A 17,975-nucleotide genomic window follows, 5' to 3' on the forward strand; every position below is an offset into this window, starting at 1 on the left:
TCTTTTTTACCTCAGGATGAATTATTACAGTGATGACCTTTGGGTGAAAAGCTATTGTCTTCCCTTTTAAGCTAGAGCTGGGGAACGGAGGTGGGGTTGGCTGATGACCTGGGCCATGTTGGGGTGACATGCAGACAGTTTATAAATTAGGGTTGCTATCTAGCCACTGTGTGAAAGGTCCGTAAACCTACCTTGCTTTTTGAAAGTGAAGTTTGAAACCAGAGGTGGTATAAGCATCGCATCTTGACAACTTCATTTACGTCTATTTACAGTCTGCTTTGAGGTAGACTAGTGGTTTTCAGACTTCTTGTGTTTGAGGCATATTTTCTAATTCTGACATTTTTGGTGACATGTTTGAAGGCACTAACAATTCTAAATACGCAGCAAAAATTACAGTACAATCATCAGACAAATCCCAATTAAAAGACATTCTGCAAAATACTTGACCAGTACTCTTTGAAATTGTCAGGGATATCGAAAGTAAGGAAAGTCTGAGAAAGAGAAACTCACAGCTAAAAGGAGCCTAAGAAGATCTGACAACTTCTTATTTGTGGTACCCTGGCTGGGACATAAGGTAAAAACTAAGGAAACCTGAATAAATTATGGATTTTAGTTAATAATAATTATCAGTACTGATTCATTAATTGTGACACTGTACCATAATCATGTAAGATGTTCATAATAGGGGAAATTGGGCGTGAAGTATGTGAGAGCTCTCTGTCCCATCTTTGCAACTTTTCTAAAAAATTTTTAAATATCTTAAAAACACACACAATCACTACAACAGTGTAACTATGTCCCATAAAACCTGTAAAAGAACCCATAGTTATTGCACTGTTTGCCACTTGGTCACCCTTCAAGGACATTCTTGCTCAGTTTGAGTAGAACTATTAACTCTCCAAATCTCATCTTCCTGTGTGCCCAAGAGACTAGGCAAGTAGCAGGAAATAAGTCATCTCTCTCTGGCATGGGCCTGGATTTAGGCTATGCTTTTACAAATAATTTGCAGCAAGTTGAACTTTACTCTTTACTATATCAGCTCAGCCTTTTTCAAGACAGACAGTGATGTGGCAGGATGGCTTATAGCAAGAATCTATGTTATAGACTGATCAAAATTTAGTGGCCCCCGCTCTGAAGGGTTCAGGGCTTGAGGCCCACCAGTTTTCTTCAGCAGACCTACTGGTGAAAACAGCAGGAGTTGGCTGTTTCCTACCTCTGCTTGACTCCTTGATTCTTAACCTTTCCAGGAACTGCTTGGATTTTGTTCTGTTCTCCCTTCAATCCTGGTCAGCCCCTGGGCTTCCCACAGCCACGTTCTCTTTTTGTATTATTGGTGAAGATTTGGAACTGATGGAACCCTGCCTGTGATGGCCTTTGCAGAGGCCAATTTGAGAAACACTCCCCTTACATGTTGAGCACCCAGCTCATGCAGGAGTGTTCGCTTTATTAAAAGTCACAACCTGGGAATTCCCTGGCAGTCTAGTGGTTAGGACTCCACATTCTCACTGCCGAGAGCCCGGGTTCAATCCCTGGTCGGGGAACTAAAATCCCACAAGCCACACAGTGCAGCCAAAAAAAAAATAAAAGTCATGACTCATATACTTACAGTTGGCACACTTTTCTGTATATATGTTGTTGATGAAAATAATCAATAAACAACCTAAAATAGTAATAGAAAAGTGTTTTATTTGAACCCAGCTGAGGACTATAGCTCAAAAGACAGCCTCTCAGATAGCTCTGAGGAACTGCCCTGGAGAAGCATGGTTTTCAGCACAGTTTTGTATCTTGTCAGAACAAAGAACATTAAACAAGTCAGGGATACATTCCTTCAGGATTAAAAAAAAAAACAGATCAGCACGTACATAGCGAGTCAGCATGACCTTGACAGCTGGGAAGTGTGTCTTATCATTGAGGGGGTACTAGCATTGGCGTCCCAGGAAGGGAGGAATTTAATCTCTATTTCTAACATAAACATTCTTTACTTCTGGCCCTTTTCTTTATTAATTAAAGCAGATGTACAGTGTATGTTTGATAGGCCACAAACAGGCTATTTTAGTTAGCATAAAATTCAGATTAACTCATGTATAAGCCAGAATGACTTCTCCATAACTCAAAAATGTGAAAATCTTTTTTATCAATGTTATATGTCTATAAAAGCTTATAATGAACACATAATCAATGGTGGTGACCTATTCAGTAGTATTCATTAGAATACGTTGAATAAGTTTTTTTTTTTTTAAGTTATAACTCCACGAATGAAGAAATAAAGTTGTACATGCTCACTTAAGGTGATCCTTGGTGAGAACCAGACCAAAATGCAAATGCAGGGACTTGCAATCTATGACAGTGATTATGTTCTTTATTTTCTCACTGAATTGAAAATGCACAATTTTTAGAATACATTTTATTGAAATATACATGATTTACAGTGTGTTAATTTCTGCTGTACATCTAAGTGATTCAGTTATACATATACATACATTTCTTTTTTATATTGTTTTCCATTATGGTTTATCACAGGATATTGAATATAGTTCCCTGTGCTATACAGTAGGACCTTGTTGTTTATCCATCCTATATATACTAGTTTGCAATTGCTACCCCAGAACTTCCCCTCCATCCCTCCCCCGTCCCCCCCACCCCTTGGCAACCACAAGTCTGTTCTCTATGTCTGTGAGTCTGTTTCTGTTTTGTAGATATGTTCATTTGTGTTGTATTTTAGATTCCACATATAGGTGATATCATACGGTATTTGTCTTCCTTTTTCTGACTTACTTCACTTAGTATGATAATCTCTAGTTGCATCCATGTTGCTGCAAATGGCATTATTTTAATGGCTGAGTAATACTCCATTGTGTATATATACTACATCTTTATTCATTCATCTGTCAATGGACATTTAGGTTGCTTCCGTGTCTTGGCTATTGTAAATAGGGCTGCTATGAACATTGGGGTGCATGTATCTTTTAGAATTAGAGTTTTCATCTTTTCTGGATATATGCCCAGGAGTGAGATTACTGGATCATATGGAAACTCTATTTTTAGTTTTTTAAGGAACCTCCATACTGTTTTCCATAGTGGCTATACCATTTTACATTCCCACCAACAATGTAGGAGGGTTCCCTTTTCTCCATACCCTCTCTAGCATTTGTTACTTGTAGACATTTTAATGATGGCCATTCTGACCGGTGTGAGGTGTTACCTCATTGTAGTTTTGATTTGCATTTTTCTAATAATGAGCATCTTTTCATGTGCCTTTTGACCATCTATATGTCTTCTTTGGAGAAATGTCTGTTTAAGTCTTCTGCCCATTTTTCAATTGGGTTGTTTTTTTTTTGTTATTGAGTTGCATGAACTGTTTGTATATTTTGGAAATTAAGTCCTTGTCAGTTACATTATTTGCAAATATTTTCTCCCAGTCCATAAGTTGTCTTTTTGTTTTGTTTATGGTTTCCTTTGCTATACAAAAGCTTATAAGTTTGATTAGATCCCATTTGTTTATTTTTGCTTTTATGTCTGTTGCCTTGGGAGACTGACCAAGTCTCAGAGAATCTTTTGTTTATGTTTTTTTTAGGACTTTTATGGTGTCATGTCTTATGTTTAAGTCTTTAAGCCATTTTGAGTTTATTTTTGTGTATGGTGTGAGAATGTGTTCTAACTTCATTGGTTTACAAGCAGCTGTCCAGCTTTCCTACTACTACTTGCTGAAGAGACTGTCTTTTCTCCATTGTATGTTCTTGGCTCTTTTGTCAAAGGTTAATTGTCCATAGGTGTGTGGGTTTATTCCTGTGGGTTTATTTCTCTCTGTTCTTTTCTGTTGATCCATATGTCTGTTTTTGTGCCAGCACCACACTGTTTTGATTACTGTAGCTTTGTAGTACTGTCTGAAGTCTGGGAGAGTTATGCCTCCTACTTTGTTCTTTTTCCTCAGGATTGCTTTGGCAATTCTGGGTCTTTTATGTTTCCATATATATTTTAGGATTATTTGTTCTAGTTCTGTGAAAAATGTCATAGGTAATTTGATGGGATCGCATTAAATCTGTATATTGCTTTGGGTAATATGGCCATTTTAACAATATTTATTCTTCCAATCCAAGAGCATGGGATATCTTTACATTTCTTTGAATAATCTTCTGTTTCCTTTATTAATGTTTTGTAGTTCTCAGCATACAAATCTTTCACCTCCTTGGTCAGGTTTATTCCTAAGTATTTTATTTTTTTGATGCGATTTTAAAAGGAATTTTTTTGTTTACATTCCCTTATGATATTTCATTGTTAGTGGAAAATACACAACTTAAAAATATGATTTAAACTGATAGACCCTTGATAACTCCTTGGACCCTGTGGTAAAGGGATTTTTGAACCCCATTTCTTCATCCTTTCCTATATCTTCACTGTTTGTCTTGTGACTTTGGTGTCTTCCTGTCAAATATCTGAGAAATAACAAAAGATTGTTGTTTTAACTATTGTGTTTAGGATGGTTTCTTTCATAGCAATAGTTGACTCAGGGTCTACTTGCAGTGGTCCATAGAGCCCAGATTGAGAAATACCCCTTATAAGTGGCCAAAGAAAGCAAATAGCCTCTCTAAAGTGCACACTTGGGCAATCCCTTCACTTATAAAACCATATTAAAAGTAATTTATGTTCCTTCTAAAACAAACCCTGAACTAATAAAATTAGATTTTAGTGGTTTTTTTTGAAAGTAGCTACTAAGAGCAAAAGGCATTTTATCAGTGCCCAGTTAGGAGACAAGAAGCACACGCTAATTCACACAGGGAAAGTTTAACATAAAAAGTGATTAACTAGTAGCAGGGGATTACCTACTGAGGAGTCAAGAAAATCTAATGAATATAGGAATAGTACACGTGAAGAGCAGTCACTCCCTCTAAAACTGAGTCCAGTACCCAAGGAAGGAATATATTTGGAAGAGGGCCCTCCCTTCACCCAGGGCTGAGATTCAGACCCCCTTGACAAGGAGTGGCTGGTACCCACTGGATGGCAGAGAAATTCCCTGAGATGCCGTGGGCCAGGGTTGGCAGCAGGAAGCCAGCTCTCTGGAGTGTCGGCCCAGCTGGCTGGGATGCCACCCACTGGCGCATCACTGAGAAAGTGCCCACAGAGGAATTCACTGGGAAGCTGCCCACCAGAGTGGTAGCAAAACCCACAAAGAAGTGCCCCAAATGGTGGCACTGAAACTTACTGGGGATGAGTGCCACTGCATGTCCTGTGCTACTGGTCTTCACCCAACACAAGATCCAGCAGGGAAGAGTCCAGAAGAACCAGCATTCCCTCCCTCCCCCAGTGGCCCTCCAGTGCCCCTGATGACAGGGGACAAATCTCCAGCTTCAGGATCATAAAGCAGGGCAAGGAAAGATGGGTTTGGAGATGAGAGAGATAAACTGATAACTGGCACAGGCATTTTTAACATTGAGAAGCTTCTGATAGCATCCTACACAAGATTTACCTTTCTAAGCATCCCTTCTTTTCTTCTACTACCAAATACCTGTCTTCTTCTGCTTCTACCAGACACAGTGCCTATTATGACGTTGAGGCTTAACACACTGTTTAAAATGCAAAGGCAACAAGATGATGTTGTACATAGAAACTTGTGGCAATTAGAGTTTATCTGAGAAGCAGAATGGCTACCCATGATATATAATAAAGTATCTACAGAAACAGACTCACAGACATAGAGAATAGACTTGTGGTTGCCAAGGGGGAGGAGTGGTGGTGGAAGGATAGATTGGGAGTTTGGGATTAGCAGATGCAAACTATTATATATAGAATGGATAAACAACAAGGGCCCTACGGCATAGCACTGGGAACTATATTCAATATCCTGAGATAAACCATAATGGAAAAGAATATGAAAAAGAATATATGTATGTATAACTGAATCACTTTGCTGTACAGCAGAAATTAACACAACATTGTAAATCAACTATAATTCAATTAAAAAAAGAATAAAGGATCTATGGTGAAGCAATCTATGCAGCAGGCTCTTGTTCTGCATCTGTGTTGAGTCTAAAGTTACTCTAGGTCTATCAGATCAGCAGATAAGAAGGAAAGCTGGATATAGAAGACAGCAGGACAAATGGGAATGCATGAACACAAATTGAGACTCCATGAGGACAAACTGGAACCCACTTCTATCTCTGAACCATGTCCAACCTTGATGCTGTGGGTGACCTGCAGGAGAGCTGGCACCCATTATCAGGGAACCACACACACATCTAGCCAAGGGCTCAGAGAAGCTGAAGGAGGTGGCCTTGGGAAGTTGGAGTTGCTACAAGTCTGATTCACCAAGTAGGTAAGCAACAAATTGGCAACAACTTTCAGAGCATAAATAGTATGACTTCCTCACTTCTACCTCTGGTCTTCACATGGAGTGTCTCTCATGTCCAGACAGAATCATGCAGGAAAGAGAACTTTGGGAAACATAGATCCAGCTTAGCTAAGTTGACTTAGCACCACAGAGCAGCAGAGAAACTGTCAGTGCAATCTGTACTGTATTCCTAAAACTATCAGCAAAACAAAATGAAGCACTTCGGTTTAGTAGAGCAGAGATGCAGTGGAAAGGATATACTGACTGTCTGCTGATGGATTTTCTCTCCAAAGATTTGTATTTCAGAGAAAAGTGCATGTATAAATTATAATGTTATAGATTCTAAGTAGTGACATATTTAAGTATTAAAAAGCATAAAACACAACTGAAGTTTTATTGTCTAGCTACAACACTGATAAATTACTGAACAAAATATCAGTTTCTTCATAGATTCTTGCAGTCATGCTACTTGGTCTTTTAAGTATTTATTACCAGGTTTATTAATTTTTATTAAGAAAAATATTGATAATTCATTGATAATGATTAATTATGACTGATTATACTAGAAAAGAAGTCATGTACAACATATAAAGTATTTGATTTACAATAGCCAGGACATGGAAGCAACTTAAGTGTCCGTCGACAGATGAATGGATAAGGAAGATGTGGCACATATATACAATGGAATATTACTTAGCCATAAAAAGAAATGAAATTGAGTTATTTGTAGCGAGGTGGATGGACCTAGAGACTGTCATACAGAGTGAAGTAAGTCAGAAAGAGAAAAACAAATACCATATGATAACACATATATATGGCATCTAAAAAAAAAAGGTTCTAAAGAACCTAGGGGGAGGACAGGAATAAAGATGCAGATGTAGAGATTGGACTTGAGGACACAAGGAGGGGGAAGGGTAAGCTGGGACGAAGTGAGAGAGTGGAATGGACATATATACACTACCAAATGTAAAGTATATAGCTAGTGAGAAGCAGCTGCGTAGCACAGGAAGATCAGCTCAGTGCTTTGTGACCACCTAGAGGGGTGGGATAGGAAGGGTGGAAGGGAAATGCAAGAGGGAGGAGATATGGGGATATATGTATATATATAGCTGATTTACTTTTTTATACAGCAGAAACTAACACACCACTGTAAAGCAATTATATTCCAATAAAGATGTTAAAAAATGATAGAACAGGATTATTATATTTGAAAAAAATAAAAATAAAAGTTGCCTTGGGGATCATGTGAACTCAAAATAAAGCTCAACTTATAGATGAAAAAAAAAGATATAAAGTATTTGAACCAATATAGAAAGTTGATGTAAAGTTAGTCGTCATTCGTCTCCCCATGTCTTCCCTCATTTAAAAGGTCTTCATCATTTTTTTTTTTATGTATCCCTGATTTGCTTTTAATATAAGGAACTTTCCATTTCTTCTTTGGTAGTATTAATTACTGTGATGCTAATGATCCTAATATAATGCTATGATCATTACGGTACTTGCCAAACTTGGGATTCCCATATTGAAACCTTTGGTCAAGAGGATGTGTCCTGTCTTTGTGGTCGGAGCAAGGCTGATTGTTCTGTCAGCACCCTCTTCTGGACATTGTTCAGAATCAGTGAACAGGAAATTCTTAAGCATAGGGCATGCTTATCAACTTTGCGATTTTCAGGAAATTAAGACAGTACAAATGAAATATTCTATTTTTGAGAGTAGCTATGGACGGGTCTAGAACATAGGGTTGATAAAAAAATTTCTTCAAAATCTTGAATTGTCACTTCCAAATGATTGAAGCTGAATTTCAAAATAAATCATCAAGGAGTTTGAAAATTCTTAAAGAGTTATCAAAAAATTGGAAATGGAAGATTACTGGTTACCCTTTCAAAGTCATATTAGAGCTCCTTACAAGTCATCTGAGGCTACAGGAGATGTAACCTCGTTTGGCTTACCGTTTATGAATGAAGGGTAGCAGAATATACCATCCCAAATATGACTATAGGAGTTCAGTGCATGCCACCCTAAAATATGTCGTTTTGGTGTTTTGATTATTTTGACCTGCTGGCACGTGGGAAACCATAAATGCAGGGAGAGGCTTTCTCTGAATTCCCCTTATCTGCCTAAAAACTGATCCTCCAAAAGGATCTCAGTTGTCATAGATCCCCTTCCAGGAGTTTCATCAACCAGGGAAGATTGACTTCTTTCAAAGGAGAGGAGAAGAGAAGTCAACACCACACCCTCACAGACTTTGTCACAGACGATCACACCTCCCACCTATTCTTCTAAGGTCCCATTCATCTTTCCTAAAAATCATTTACTCTCCCCTAAGAGTCCTACATCCCCCAACCCTTTCCGTATTAAGATGGTATTTAATCCTGAATTCTAAGCCACCTTGGGGAGGTACTCTTCCCCCACGCCTCGCTGGGCTTCTCTCAGGTACACATGAGATATACATATTAGTAAACTCGTTTATTTTTCTCTTGTTAATCTTTTATCATAGAGTCTCAGCTAGAAATTCAGGGGGTAGAGGGAAAATTTTTTTTCCTCCCCTACACTGTTAATTAGGGTCCACATTCTTCCAATGTGGATGTTAATTTGCAGAAGATTGATAAATTATCAGTGGTTTTGATAGAGATACAAATTATTTTTGTCCAGCAGAAAAGATAACCTTTTGTTAACAGACACTGTTACATTTTATTTTCCCTGGTAAGACATTAACCAGTTTTGTAACTGCCATCTTATTCCAGCATTCTTTTTCTTCTCCACCTTCTGTGAATAAGCTTTATTCTTCCGGGTTCCTCAATGAATTAAATAAATCTTAAGAAAAATGCTTACCCTATATTTATATGAAAGTCCTGTTTTTCCTTTTTTGAAAATTATACTTCAACACTGTGTTCTTTTTCTGTTTGCTTACTGCTAATGAAAAGAGAGAAGTAGATAGGAGTTAACAAATGAAGCACTTTACAAGGGTCGGGTTTCTGTGTAAATTACCTCATTACCTTTAGATTAGGCAGGCCCAGCCAGTCTCTTACTGACTCTCTCTTTCTCATTTATTTTATAGGACTTTAGATCCTTTCATTCTTCTTTGTCTTCCATCCTCACCTCCACCCGACCCGCAGCAACCTCACCTCCTTTCTTTGAAAAAAATCCCCCCACATGGCCCTACCCCCATGTCTTAGGTCCTGAAGCTGGTACTTCCTGTAAAGGAATAGAAAGAAATATAGGGTCCTGTAAATTCTTTATCTCCAAAGAAATTCATTACATCCCCAGGGCAACTTGGAACTGGCAGCGCTATCATTTTAGCTCACACTTCTGTTAAGTATGCGGCATGAAAGCATAAGGAAGTTGCCCCCCTACCCCCTGCAACAAAAAGGATGAGAAAGGAAGATTTCGCTGGATATTTATTTGCCTTGTGGGAGATTTCCACAATTGTACAGAGATGATTTATTATGGTGTATTCTAATTCTTCACAAAGATTGAGTTATTAAAAGGTCTTCACAAATACTTTTTAATCTCTAAGATACTCGGCAGTCATAAATTTGAGATTAAGTTCTAACATCATATTGAAATGATAGTACTCTTTTGGAGAAGAACTTTGACAAAGGTCTTTATTATGAAAATGAAGATGCTGTTTAAGGATTGTTGCTGTTACTATTATTGCTATTAATATTATAAAATCTGCAAATGCAGGATCTGTGGTTTACGTTCTGGGTTTTTTTCTGGAGAGCTTCTCTGTTCTTGGTTGGAGGAATCTGAGCTTACTCTTACTTTTTTCCCACTCCTCTTAGCTTAGCTTCTGTTTCCTCCATGTCTTTGTCACAAATGGAAGAACTGACTTACATATATAATGGCCTGAGGAATCCCGTTCTTCCTCACCTATAGTCTGTTCGGACTGTGAAGAGATAATATGACCCTCTTTTTACCAACTATTTATCATCAACAAGGCATACAAAAGGCAGGCACACCACCCTTCAGAAGCTTTTAATCTTGGGAATGACCAGAGTACCCACACAACAAATCCTCATACTACTAGGAACAATTGCTCCCAGACATTGCAATTTCATGGACTGATAACACTTCAGAAGGTTGAAACTTGCCAAATTTTTATGTTGCTAAAAATCAAAAGCCAATCTATCTACTATCCAGTATCACTATCTACTGTCATTTCATAAAAGAAAGGACTTTTTAGCAACCAAAGGTAGGTAGCCTCTAGATAAGTAAATAAATGAAAAGGTACATTTAGCATCATGGAAGAAATCACAATTGTTCTTGTTTTTACCATTTCTTCTCTAACTGATGGGAGTAGCTAAGGATGTGGACTTTAGCAACACACATCATGCTCTTAGGTCTGACTTTGGATGAGTCATTTAGCCTCTTTTAGCATCTGCATTAAGGAAAATAGGAATAATAATACCTTCCTCATATGGTTGTCATGGGAACTAAATGGCTAATGCATATAAAGTGTTTAATAAAATGCCTCATGCAAATAGATGCTCTGTACACGGTAGTGGTCGTTATGGCTCTTCCCCCAGCTCATTATCAGAAACAAATCTTTGAGAGTTACTTACAAGTGGATTCATTTGGGGTACAATTTGGAAACAGAAATGTAAAAATTGTGAAGAAATGAGATATTCCAAGAAGATTTCGAGATATTTATTGAGCACTTTTTTATGAGCTAGGAGCTGTCTCAAAGATATCGTTAAAAATTATAGTAAATGAACTTGTACATAGGATACTTTTGGAAATACCAGATCATGAAAAAGCATAAGATCATAATTCCTACCTAGAGGTAAAAGGGCCCTTAAAAAAAACCCTGGTCTAACCTCTCACTTGAAGAATGGAGGCATGGAGTCCCAGATCAAACTATCTGCTAATGTTACACAGGGAGAAGGAGAAGGGAGGCTAGAGGGCAGGTGTCCTGACAGCCCTGCACTGACACCACCATGCCCCTGCCCTGTACTGGGGCGACGTCTCCTGCCATTGGCAGAAGAAACAGCTGCTGGTGGGAGACGAGGGACCCCTGCATCTCTCTCCTTAGCATATTTGCTGTTGGACGCCGGGTCACTCTTCTACCCTGCTGGGTGGCAATGCTGCTTCTCTTTATCCTCAAGTCTCTTTCATGAGCTAATGTTCAGCCAGAACACTCTAGTACAGACAACCATTTGTTCAAATCTTGGCATACTTCTGTGCCAGGCCCACTCCTCTCCTGGCTACCTGGTCCCCTCTCTCAGGAGGCCCCTGCCTCTCCATGATTCAACCTCTAAGGTTCAATGCTGGGGCCCCAGCACCACTGCCAGCTGGCATCTTGCAAGCGTCTATTCTGGATGCCAGTGGCTGTGCCACACCGTTTGTCAAATATTTTTAATACCTCTTCTGTCCTTCGGGCAGTCTGTTGGACTGAAAACAATAAATCCATTTTTAGGGCCTGATAAGAGTGTGGGAACAGATAGTAAGGTAATAGGAAGCCATCAAATCTCACTCTCTTAATAATTTACGTTACTTTAAAATGATTCTGCTGGATAGTTCAACAGGGTTTCAAGTTTTATTCTGTTTTCTACTGTCTTTGGGGTAAAGATATCTGATTTACCAGGACAAAGGTATTTTGCAAATCTGAAAGTACACACTAGAGGGCAGTGGCCCCATAACTAGACACCTGACAGTTTCCACTGTCTGCATTTCTCTGGCCTTCCTGTGTGTAGGGGAGGGAGAGGGGAGTCTCCTCCACATCATATAAATGCCATTTACGCCTGAAGTGTTTTCTGAAAATAGACCAGCTGCTTGGCAGCACCCTGTCATTCCTTGTTGTTTCTTTTCCATTCTGCTTCCAATGGTTTATCTCAGTGGGGTTTTAATAACAGAGTTATATTAACATCTTAATGATCTTTCTCTTTCTAAACACAAGGGGAAGGAGAGATAGGTAACATACATTCCTAATTTGGAATATTAATGTTTTCTATCTTTGCATCTTTGTGAATAAAGTCTTGAATTAAGAATGAGGAAGAAGAAAGGTACAGTGAGTTATTCTTGTATTTTGCAAATGCAGAGGCTAAAACCATTTATGTGAGTCTGCAGAGCTGCCCCCTTCCCCATAATAACTAAGGAGAATCATGTTTCAGCTCAGCTTTACCTCTCCTGCCTACTTTGAAGTAGGAGAGAGTCCTGCTCACTGGGAGAGGCAAAGCTGACCTGTATAGTCAAGAGCAGGGCTGGGGTGAGGGGACTGAGAGATAGTAGAGCCACTAGGCCATGTGGTTGCAGAGCTCTGGGGTAGCAAAGAGAGAAGTTCCAGTGCAGCTGAATAGTGTAATGAAGTTCAAGAGGAAAGCAAAGGGACATTGAGAGGTATGTCAGTGGGTTATTTATGCATCTGCCTTTGATGGAATCTGAGGAACCTAAATAAAGGATTTGATTTATTTTTAATTACTTTTGGTTGTTGGACTGTTTCTTTGAAAAGAATAACCCTCTAAAACTGGATTATGTGAGTCCCTTAATTTCTAGGCATATCTCAGAGATTTTGCAGTTCCAGACTACTGCAATAAAGCAAGTATCAAAATTAAGTGAATCACATGAATGTTCTGGTTTCCCAGTGCATACAAAAGTTATCTTTACACTTTACTGTAGTCTATTTAATGTGCAATAGCATTAGGTCTAAAACACCAATGTATGTACCTTAATTTAAAAATACTTTATTGCTAGAAAGTGCTAACCATCAACTGAGCCTTCGGCAAGTCTTAGTAGTAACATCAAAGATCACTGATCACAGATCACATAACAAATATAATAATAACTTAAAAGTTTAAAATATTGCCAGAATTACCAAAATGTGACACATAGAAACGAAGTGAGCAAATGCTGTTGGAAAAGTGGCACCTACAGGCTTGTTGCCACAAACCTGCAATTTGTAAAAAAATGCTGTATCTTTGAAGGGCAGTAAAGCAAAACAACATCAAATGAGGTATGCCTGTATAAATGTTATATATTGAATGAATTTGCAGCGGTTTGTTTTTGAATTTGTGAAATCTAAAGCAATTGTGTTCCTTTATATTTATTTTTAAGTGTTTGTTCACTAAGTTTACTCTTAAACACAGGAGAGAGATAAGATATTCTTCTTTGGATTCACCCAACCAGGTCTTGGGTGGGGGAAGGAACACCTAGACCCTCGTAGCAGCCTGTTCTCTGCAACAGGCTGCAACAGGGGACTCCCTCTGCATTTCTCTTGGTGTTGCTAATGTTTATTGAGCATTTACTATATACTACATGTTGTGTTAAGTGTCTTGCATAGATCATCTTGCTTAATTCTCACCACCTTATGCCATATGCATGGTTATGATCCCTATTTACAGATGAGGAACCTGAGGATTAGAGAGGTTGCTTGGGATGAAACAGTGAGGATACAGCAGGCTGAGGTTTGAACTCACGTTTGCCAGCCTCTGACCTTATAACCATCATTTATGTGACCCTAAAGGACAGAGCGAAGCTGCAGGCAGTTCCATCGTGAAATCATGCCACCAGACCAACCTTATAGAGTGCAGTGCTGTCTCAAACACCCTGAACTGGGTATGGGTTCTTGATCTTATTCCTTCAGAGGACAGAAACGATGCCCTGGCTGTTCTGGGGATAGCCTGGGCCACCACACACACACACACACACAGACACTGGTTAGGTTTTCATTTCTCTGACTTTATATGACATTGTCACTGGAGAATAATTAAAACTCCTGGTGGATTTATGTTGGGGCCTCCTGACATGGTTATGTAGGTACTTATGCCAAGATGTCAGGGGAGATTAGCATTAAATACTGAGAGAAATGCTCCTGCCATTTTGATGCAGTTAGAGGCATCTATCAAAGATGCATTAGGAACCAAGAAACCTCAATCTTGTTGCCAAGAATGCTGTAGGCTTTCTTCAGCTAGACTTAAAGGTGGAGAGAAAAAGTAGTTAGTGGAAACAGAGGTGGACCCCACCTTAGCTTGACAGTAGATTCTTCAGGGGCAGAGGAGTCATCCCTTGCCCAGTCCTGTCTCCCTTGGTCTTTGAGGTAATAGTCCTTGTGCCACAGATGAAGGCAAAACCTTCTTTTAGAGACAGAAGCAGGTAGAACGACTTATGTGTCCGTACTATTACTACTAATAATAATTGGTCACATTTGTTAAGTGTTTATTATGTGCTGGATATTGATGAAAGGGCCTTGCCTGTATCATCTCATCTACTCCTTAGATGGTCAGCCCCTCTTTCAAGCCTGACCCCTCCCCCAACTATCACTTACTCTGCTATTTATTTCTTTCAGGGGAGGGAGAAGGTACTGCTTATTTGTAACATTGGCATTCATACAAGCTCAAGAAGTAAACGTTGCCAATGACTAAGGCACAAAAGGATCAGTGGATCTATGAATTAGGGTGTCAGTTACACTTCTACTGAGAGGAATAATTTGCTAGTTGTTAGATTTTATTTCATGTTTACAGACATCAGTATGTTTCATACTAAAATAATAATAATAATAATTAGTAGTAGTCGTCGTATTATAATAACCCAAACGTCAGCTGCCCCTGTGTCCTTCAGTTTCAGCGTCTGTGCTATCTCTGGTTTTGCCCATTGCAACCCAGATTTGGAACCCAGAGAGAAGAATCTATGATCATAAAAGAATTGGTGAGCAATTTTGATTTTAGTAAGGGAAGAAGTCATGGAGGAGATCTGTTACCACACCACCGCCCCCCACACACACCCCTCTTGTTAAGCAAGGAGCCTAAGTCCATATTAGGCACCTCTGTCCTCTAGAGACCCTCTCTGTCCCAGATCTGAGGCTTTTCTCTCTATGTTCTACACCCTTCTCCCCATCAGTGCCCTTGCTCACTCTTCTCTATGTCCTTCTTTTTCTTAGGAGGGATGCAAATTGCTCTCCTAATAGGTTATAGTTTATAAACCATCTTTTGTTACTAAACATGTCCTTAGCATCTTATGCTTCCACCCTTCGTGGTTTTGAGGTGTTCCTTAGAAAGAAACTCCTTACAAGAAATTCTAGGATATTAACATTTTCATTCCATTATAGAAATCAGCATTACTGAAACAGAATTCTGAAATGAGGGACTATTTACAGAATCTTAATTCTAAATAGTCTGATATAGTCCAACCCAATTCAGATATCTTACATTTAACAATACTTGAAGGAGTTCATTAGCATGGGAATTTATGAAAATGGCAAAAATAGTGTTGGGAATGACCAAATCCATACTCTGTAGTGAGAACCATAGAAAATTCTCTATAAACTTAATATAGGGACTTCCCTGGTGGCACAGTGGTTAAGAATCCACCTGCCAGTGTAGGGGACAGGGGTTCGAGCCCTGGTCCAGGAAGATCCCACATGCCATGGAGAAACTAAGCCCGTGTGCCACAACTGCTGAGCCTGTGCTCTAGAGCCCGCAAACCACAACTACTGAGCCCATGTGCCACAACTACTGAAGCCCGCATGCCTAGAGCCGGTGCTCCGCAACAAGAGAAGCCACCACAATGAGAAGCCCGCACACCGCAATGAAGAGTAGTCTCCACTCCCCACAACTAGAGAAAGCCTGTGCGGAGCAACGAAGACCCCATGCAGCAAAAAACAAACAAACAAACAAACTTAATATAGCACCAAAGCAATATATAAATAATACATGGTGATTTCTATAATAATCATACTTCCCCTTTACTGTGAAACCAGATGTAACCTTTAAACAGACAGTCCTGGTTCTGGCTGGGTTCTTCTGTGGGCCCATATTACTCATGTCCCTAGTTTTGACTCATAGTTAGCTATGAGAAATTCAAACCATATCACATTCAAACACATCTCCACTTGTGTCCACTAATGGATTTAATCAAGACAAACATCTAATTTACAACCAAAGGTGTAAATGAAACCCTAATTCATGTATTTGCTCATTGCCTTCCCTCTCCTGCCCTGCTCCCCACACACCCAGAGGCATCTCAGGTTACCTTTTTTTTTTTTTCCCCTCAGGTTACCTTTTTATAATGCAGTCCAAATTCCCAACTTCACCACAGCTTTCCAGAGTTTAGATACATTAAGATCATGTCTCTGTTAGACCCTGTTGGCTAAAAATATTCCCAAAGAATCCAAACAGGTAACTGTAGTATCAGAGTGGTAAAACCATATCAGAGTTGGCTATAGACGGATGATTAAAAATTCCTGTGAAATTTATCTGTAGTGGTTCCTTTTAAGCAAAATACATGTTTATGCTCTTAAAAGTTGAGTCTGCCTTCAAATTAATTAAACCTCAATTGAAACAGCATCATGCATGGTAATACTTTCCATTAAGTAAATGGCTTTTAGTTGTTCAGTAAAATATTGAAGATTAACACTGAGATTTAAGTTTTCCTGGGCTTACAGCACTTATGATTCTGGGCGATTGCCTAAGATAGCAACAAAAGACTTTTCAGGGAAGTCCAAGGAATAATATGAGAATAAGGATGGCTAATGTCCAGAAGTGGAAGAATTTTTACTTAAAACTTGGACTTGGGTCATTAGAAATATAATGAGAGAAACTTAGGCAACCAGGACAACCAGAATTTAATATGTTTGTCTAGATAGGTTTTGTTTTGAGGTTGAAAATTCAGTTTGAACATACTTATTGTATGAATTATTAGTACTGACCCTACAATATATTATAGAGGGGAGTTGTTGACTAGGATTTGTGGTGAGAAGGAACCTCTTTTTCCTATCCCCTATACCTTATCTATCTTAATGTGAGGCATGAAAATGGTGTGAAAACCCTCTACAAAGGGAAGAGTCCTCCAGAGAAAGACAAATATGATATAATATCACTTATATGTGGAATCTAAAAAAATGATACAAATGAACTTATATACAAAACATAGATAGACTCACAGACATTGAAAACAAACTTATGGTTACCAAAGGGGAAAAGGGGGGGGAGGGATAAATTGGGAATTTAGGATTAACAGGTACACACTACTATATATAAAATAGATAAACAATAGGGACCTACTGAATAGAACAGGGAACTATATTCAATATTTTCTAATAACTCATAATGGAAAATAATCTGAAAAAGGATATATATATGTATATGTATGTGTATGTATATATATAACTGAATCATTTTGCTGTACACCTGAAGCATTGTAAATCAACCATACTTCAATAAAGAAAAATGAAGTAGGGAACAGTCCTCAACATTTATTTTCCTTTTCAAGTGATCTAAGGGGGTAGGATAAAATTAAGGAAATGAGTATTTGTAAAATGGCAGCTCAGAGTGACAGCTGCAGACTTGAATGAGTTTCTAGCTGCCTTAGGATTCGCAGGAAGAAATAGAGGTGGTATTATTGGTTCCATTTATTTTTTTCTTCATATTTTCTGTGTGTTCAAAGCTACCTAAAACCAGCATCTAAGGTTTTTATAATGGAGAAGAAAAAAACTTCTAAATTTTTAGTCTTTATTTTAGAAGAGTTTGAGAAGGATTGGTATTAATTCTTTGAACCTTTGGTAGAATTCACCAGTGAAGCCATCTGCTCCTGGACTGTTGTTTTAGATCACTGATTTTATCTTCTTATAAGTAATTGGTTTGTTCAGATTTTCTATTTCATCATGATTCAGTCTTGGTATGTTCTATGTTACTAGAAATTTATCCATTTCTTCTAG

At 38.6% G+C, this 17,975-nt stretch overlaps 1 protein-coding gene across 2 annotated transcripts in view; it reads left to right on the plus strand.

Moving 5' to 3' along the window:
• The window catches only part of MCC (MCC regulator of WNT signaling pathway), a 427,170-nt gene that overhangs the window by 103,708 nt on the left and 305,487 nt on the right, over nt 1-17,975 (plus strand). The gene's annotated exons all lie outside the window — the stretch shown is intronic.

The sequence above is a fragment of the Kogia breviceps genome, chromosome 4, assembly GCF_026419965.1.
Source record: "Kogia breviceps isolate mKogBre1 chromosome 4, mKogBre1 haplotype 1, whole genome shotgun sequence".
Lineage (NCBI taxonomy): Eukaryota > Metazoa > Chordata > Mammalia > Artiodactyla > Physeteridae > Kogia > Kogia breviceps.